Here is a 6,000-nt window from a genome sequence, read left to right as displayed (position 1 = left end):
GATGGAGCAAATCGCCTGAAAAAAATTGGAGACGAATTCGAATGCTGCTTCAGTGAACAATGGGCGATCTGTTCAGGAGACGTCTTTCAAATCGCCCATTGTTTCATAAACGAGAGCTGGACAGACAGTTCCAGCTACTCTTTGCAGATTTCCTTCTTCCAATGCATACATCACGTTTTGTCTCGACGACACTAGCATAGCTATTTACTTTAAGGTCACGTGCAGGTCTTATTGGTAATTGCTGGGGTGAAACTTGGTACTGCGGGACAGACTTACATGTCCACAAAACGCCAAGTCACTGCTGGACTGATTTACAAGTCCACAAAACGCAGAATCGGACATGGACATCATTACCCCAGCAAGAACCCAATGTAACCCCAAAACTAGGGCCGTTTATAATGTTTAAGACATGTTTATACAATAACAATGCTGAAGCTATTGCCTGCAGTGACCTTGCTAATGATTTTTATGTGGGAGGGGCCAGGGACCGTGACTATTGATAAAGTCCTCACGATATTATATTCGTCAACAATGGGGCACAGACTTTCATATTTTCGTGACTGACCTATATTACCAGTACAGTCCAAAATGTATGTATATATTTTTTGACTGACCTCTATTACCAGTACAGTCCAATATCATTCTATTCTTCGTGACTGACCTATATTACCAGTACAGTCCAATATATATTTCATTTTTCGTGACTGACCTATATTACCAGTACAGTCCAATATATTCTATTCTTCGTGACTGACCTATATTACCAGTACAGTCCAATATATATTTTATTTTTCGTGACTGACCTATATTACCAGTACAGTCCAATATATATTTTATTTTTCGTGACTGACCTATATTACCAGTACAGTCCAAAGATACTATTTAGTCTGTATATTATTCTAGGGCTGGGGTGGGGGATGGGGAAATTCTCCAGTGACAAACTTTTTGAATGTCATTCTGGTAAAAAAACACGTCCGAAGAGGAAATTTATTCTCATAACTTTTTACAATACTTGAAAAAAAGTTTAAAATGTTCATGTGGCGAGTCGCCACATGTACAGACTATACCTGTGGATCTAAATATATATATCATCATTGAAATCCTCAGAGAAATTAAACCAAGACAAAAAAGGTTTCCATGTACCGCGAACGATGCTAACGATAGGGTTTAGCTGACAGGATTTGGCCACATGAACCCCTCCAGTCCAAAGACGCGGGGGTCGTCAGATCAATTTGAAACCGCCATGGACATCACTTCTTCCCCCTCACAAGTCGGTCGCGATGACCTCCATGTGCAAACCATTTTGGCTGTGGATGCCCTGGTAACCCATGTCGCCTAACCAGACATAGCGCGCTGCCTGACTAGAAGTTACCGCCTCTGAGACCCAGGGTTGAGACACTGGGGTCTGCCCCTAGCTGACAGGTGGCTGGAGATCCATATCATAGAGCGTACCAACCGGGTATAACCGGCTGGACTGGTACACCCTATCAGACTCAGACTCCCCAACGGAGTCTATTGAGTGCAGCCGCAGCGCCAGTTAATATGGATGGATCTACGTCGTCAAATAACTGTCGACCTGATGAGCATTCGTTCACGGCACACAGAGTTTATCGGGGTTGGGGGCGAAGAGACAAGACCAGGAACTCCTATGGGGTCGCGGGCGCAATGCAACCCGAGGAACGAGATGCACCCAAAGTACAAACTCGAAAATAACTGGCTCATCCTTCGCCATTGGTGTCAAGTATGTACCACTTATACAGACAGGCGTCATTAACGTTGGGTAACACCTCACAAGGAGCAATACCAAGCATTTTTAAGACCTCATATTTAGCGAAAAGGTATGACAATAATGATAATATATCAGATCCAATACCAGTCCCTTGACCAAACCCAACCATTTCTTGAAAGTTCAAAGGATGTCGGGGCTTCTGAAAGAAAAAGTATTGGCCATGACAGCTACCGTAGATAGATCGAAGTGATAGATGGGCTAACTGTCTATCTGAAAAGGGCGGGTAGCGAATTTTTTCCCTGAACCTTTGGGGCACTATAGTGTACATTTGTACAGGGACTTTCAGCCAATCAGATTTCGACAAATACATGACGTCAGAAGTCTTAGAAACCTTTAGAGCAGTTGGTAGAGCGCTCGTCAGAAATGGCAGAATACGATGTTCGATCCAAAGGTCGCGAGTTCGAATCCGGTCGTGGACAACATTTTTCTTTTTCTTTTTTATTCTTTATATTTTATTTTTATAACGCGTTTCTTTTCCCTTGTTATTTAGATTTTAGATATTTGAGTTATTTCTGCTGCCTGCAACATACCAACAGAAAGGACAATAACAATAGCCCATCTCCAAGATCCAAGGGATAGTCCTTCAGATATCATATTGAGCATGAATATACAATGAGACTTGTCTCATGTGAATGGTTTCCGCCAGTAGGAATATGTTTCTCTGAAATGAGACTTGTTCTTTCGATACTGCCTCGTGTGTATGGTCTTCCTCCAGTATATTTTGATACTGTATGCTTCAAATTTGAGTAACAAGCACAAAACAATACAAGCTTAATTCTAAGTTTCATGATGACGCCCCGATGACGACACAGATTTATCGGATTCTGATTGGCTGAGAGAACCTGTGTACAAATTTACACTGTACTGCCCGAAAAAATTCGCGGGCGGTTAAGCAGGCGTATACAGTTAGATATTAAAATGGTTACAAAATGGCCATAATTTATCTTCGTACACCATCTTTATACTTGTATAGGTGCTATAGGTAAAACTCAATGGCGATATGATTATAACTGCTCCCGAAAGAAATTTTAAGTAGCCTTAGTCTTTTGTTTGCTGCTGGTTTGCTGTGGCTTCAGCAGCTACCTACGACGGCACAAGGATATCTTTGAAAGCCACCACGTGACCGCAGGGCAAATGCATTGGTGTCATTATTCACAATTAATTATGATCTTCGTGACCACGCGAAAACATACTTAAAGCTGACATGCATGCAGAAAAACCCAAACGACCAAGTTAGAAAACACAAACGCCCGGCCACCAAACGACAAACTGCACTTGAAACATGATAGACACCCAGCGACAGGTCTCTGGCTGCACAAACACAAGTTCACTGACGAGACAGGTCACAGAGAAAGAAAAACAGAAAAAAATATTCCTCGAGCGGGTTCGAACTCGGAACCCTCGCCACTTCATCCTTTCCGTCTTTTCTAATTTGGCCGTTAGGGTTTTTATGCATGCATGTCAACTTTAAAGGGACAACCTGGGCGTGGGATTTCCCTGGCCAGGAGGATAATACCTCTGTTTGCCACCATGCGCCGCCACTTATCTCAAATAACGATTTTCGCCAGTGTGCGAGGCAGTTTTGGACATGACCTGTTAAATTCAGGCAAGCCTCGGGTTACACCCAGTTTTTGTGTACTCTTTATTGCAGTTCAATGATGTATTTCAATTTTCCTGTTTGGACTAAAAAGTCACGGTTCTACTGGGAGCCATTTGTAAAGGAAAAACCACCATATCTCATGCCACAGTTGTCCCTTTAATACCACTGAATACAAGAGGGGGTATCACTAAACCATGGTCATTTCATAACACAAGCCTGGTAACAACTGGCAGGGTTTATCAAAGCTCTGGGATACTGATCTCCGATTGATCTTCGATCGTCGCACAGTTGGCAGCACAGAGGTAAAATGAGACGATTGGTAATTTCTGCCATGACTTTAGGTAAATGTCTCTGAACTACTTCGATTGTATGCCTTATCTTTCTGATCGGGTCTGATTGGTTCAGAGATTGAATGTGTTATGAGCACGTGACACATTGCGCCAAGCAGGTGGCGTGTGACGTCATAAAACATGGCAGACATGACCGATCGTCCCTCTTTCAAAGGTCAGCTGAGCCGCGTGTGGAAATATTCATAACAGCAGTAGCGGATTTAGGGGTCCCGCATGAGTCAACCCTTTTTTGTCAGAGAAATGAATTTTTAGGGCACCTCTCCTCTAGATGTCAAGATTTTTACAAGCCCCCCCCCCCTCATTTTCTTCGGCTCTATTATTAGTTCTCATGGGTGGGTCAGCGCCCCCCCCCCCCGCTGCTTTCCCAAATTTCTGGATCCGCCACTGCTGCAGAGATGAGACGTTTCAAAAGAATACATGTATGTGCGATCAAGGAAGTTTCGATAGAGAAAAATAACTCACCATGGTGGTGTTCACGTCGTATCTTGTGATAAACCGGTTGGGCAGCATGGCGTGTGCTAGACAGGAAAACGTGTCTGGCGTCTGCAAGAAATGAAAAATGAAAAGATAAGATAAGATTGTACACTGTATCAGACAATAGTCGCAAAATTTGGGGAGAAAAAGTTGGGGAGAAATCAGGTTGAACTTACCAATGTTGAACCAGTGCTTCGACTTGGCGTCGACACAACTGAACGCTTGTGTTCCCAAAACCGGTCTGTCATACCACAAGCACACCCAAATTCAAACGCCCCGTATTGAGTACGTTACGTCAGAGAGGTTACCTAACCACTCGTCTATTCAAATTGTGATTTTCAATCAAATTCATTCACCCATACGCGAAAATGCTCACGATTTGAAACTGATTGGTCAAATACTGAGGTCACGGTAGGGTGAACAGGAGTCGGACAACAAGTGACATAACTTCGCGGAAACTTGGCTTTTGTGGTATTTATAAACGAGTCTACGTGACGTAACATGATTGTTGAAATCTATAAAAATATAGCCAGTGGTATTCACACACGGCAAATTTTAAAAAAATTTAAGTTCAAGTTTGCGCATTAAGCGATTGAAAGTGGTCCGTTTTCGCGTACGTTGGGTGCGCTCAGATGAATTGATAGCTTATGCTGCTCCGCCTGTCTAGCTGAGAGTTATGGCTGGTCAAATCGTGTTTTTTTCCCACCACGATCAGCTAGCCAGCAGCCATCAGGCTATATCAATGGCAGGTGTCTGTTCAGCGAATGAGAAATGCCGCGAACGAGACGGCGATAGCTCTGGTGACGTCATCGAGTGATGGCAGGTGGAAATGCCGATGGAACGCCACGACACAGATAAAGAGGGACTTTATGATTAATGAACATTGGTTAGGGATATCAGTAAACATGATAATAAGGGTTGAAAAACATGCACGGACTTTCACTGATTTTTTAAAGGGACAATTTGAGCATGAGATATGTTGGTTTCTCATACAAAAATGGCTTCCAGGAGGACCGTGTCTCCTCCAAGCAATATATGATAATGGTTAAAAGAGAAATACGTGCACAGACTTTCACGAATTTTAAGAAGTTTTTCATTAAAATGACGAACCACAGGACTCAAATGTTTTGGGTGATAGCATAGTCAGCGGAGCGCTATCCCAGAGCGCTATGAGAGGCTTCTTAAAAATATCTATGCTGTGGCCACACCCAAAACTTTGGGAGGAAAAATTCCCAAAAAATACAAAACTGCATAATTCTCTCCTATTCTATTCCTCTTATTTCAGCTCACGACCGCGAAGCATAAAAAAAACGTCTTCCTGCTCGTGAGTCGTCTGTATTAGCACAAATAGCAGACGACGACCACATCAATCTTGTGCTCACAGTGAGTGACTCACGGATTCCCGGGCTCACTGTCTGAGGGGAAACCCTGGATCCCTGCCCTGGAGAAGGCCAAGCAAAGTTGGTTGATTGTTTCTCCTCAGCTATTTTGATGAGGGTTTATTATTGTTGCTATTTATTGACTTTCGCATGTCAAGTTAGAGCATGAGGCATGTTGCAATTTAACGAAATTAGAAGAAGCTATTTTCAATAATAATCAATTTAGCTTTTATCTTATCGATTTTGGTTTTGATTTTTCGGTTTGTTTAGAGCAGATATAAATTATAGAAGCCTACCTTATATATTTGTGATAGTGGACTGATGACCACAATGAAAAAGTAGTTTTCTTGTGATGATGATTATCAAACAAGGGCAGTGACAAGAAACAGTTTACAAAATTCCATTGGC

At 42.5% G+C, this 6,000-nt stretch overlaps 1 long non-coding RNA gene across 1 annotated transcript; it reads right to left on the bottom strand.

Annotated features, from left to right (window-relative positions):
* Window positions 1–797: 797 nt before the first annotated feature.
* Window positions 798–4,443, bottom strand: LOC135502186 (uncharacterized). The gene is made up of 3 exons (XR_010449741.1): window positions 4,390–4,443; window positions 4,202–4,282; window positions 798–1,928 (listed from the first exon to the last, which is right to left on the bottom strand). It is a non-coding gene; the product is annotated as an uncharacterized LOC135502186 (long non-coding RNA).
* Window positions 4,444–6,000: the final 1,557 nt, after the last annotated feature.

This window comes from Lineus longissimus, chromosome 18 (assembly GCF_910592395.1).
Source record: "Lineus longissimus chromosome 18, tnLinLong1.2, whole genome shotgun sequence".
Classification (NCBI taxonomy): domain Eukaryota; kingdom Metazoa; phylum Nemertea; class Pilidiophora; order Heteronemertea; family Lineidae; genus Lineus; species Lineus longissimus.
This window is presented reverse-complemented; position numbering and strand designations above follow the sequence as displayed.